Here is a 1,200-nt window from a genome sequence, read left to right on the forward strand (position 1 = left end):
CTTCCCATGACCCTCTGTTAATTATACCTTCTCCTTCCTTCGCTCCCCCTTCCCTACCCTGTTTTATTTTACATGTAAGCACTGACCACCACTTACCATATTAACATATATTTTTGTTTACTTATTTATGTCACTGCATTCACACTGGGATGTAATCTCAGGACAGGAGAAATTTCGGCTGTTTGTTTATTGCTATATTGTCAGTATGTAGAACAGACTTGGCAGAGTGCAGATATGCTGTAAATATTTATTGAATGAGTTAATAATGGTTACATGGACTTTTTTCCATTAAGTCACAGAGATGCTTAAAGATTGGTAAATAAAAAAGTGTGATGAAGGCATAGACCAGAACAGTTTTTTTTTCCCTGATGAATGTCTAATCTAATTTTAATATATTTGATGCTTTTGGATATATGTAGATAGGAATCCATTAATCCACTATCTTAGTTTATTCGGGCTGCTGTAATAAAATACCTTCGACTGGGTGTCTTATAAACAGAAATTTTCTTCTAACCATTCTGGAGACTGGGAAGTCCAAGTTCAAGGCACCAACAGATGCAGTTTCTGGTGAGGGCCCAGTTTCTGGTTCACAGATGGAGCCTTCTTGCTGTGTCCTCATGTGGAAGAGGCAAGGGATCTCTCTTGGGCCTCTTTTATAAGGGCACTAATCCCATTCATGAGGGCTTCACCCTCATGCCCTAATCCCCTCCCTAATACCAACACCTTGGGAGTTGGGATTTCAGCATACGAATTGCAGGGGGCCACACATATTGAGACCATAGCACCCTCACATCTAATGAAAGCTTAGCTTAGCTTTGCAGTTGTGATCAAATTGAATGTTTCCCCCATGTGGTTTTCCTGTAGCCTTTAGTAGTGAATCATACTCACTTGGTGAAGAACTACTTTTTAGAAAAGATTAATTCTCATAAGCCACTTTTTAGGCAGATCTCCTATAAAAGAAAATAGCTATACTTTATATAAGGAAAGAAAAATCTTGAGTCTTTCCCTTTAAGGATGTTCCTCGTGACAGCTGTCTTCCTCTTCCAAAGAGAGTTACAGCAAAGACTGTTACCTATCATTTTAGTCATCCATATTCAAAAATACAGTGTACATGTCCCTGCCTTTATTCTGTACAAACTTAGTCACTAAACAAATAAATGTTACAGAAGATAGCCATTAAAGAAACACATGTTAAAGAAG

This window comes from Propithecus coquereli, unplaced genomic scaffold (genome assembly GCF_000956105.1).
Source record: "Propithecus coquereli isolate 6110/MARCELLA unplaced genomic scaffold, Pcoq_1.0 Scaffold42, whole genome shotgun sequence".
In the NCBI taxonomy this organism is placed as follows: Eukaryota; Metazoa; Chordata; class Mammalia; order Primates; family Indriidae; genus Propithecus; species Propithecus coquereli.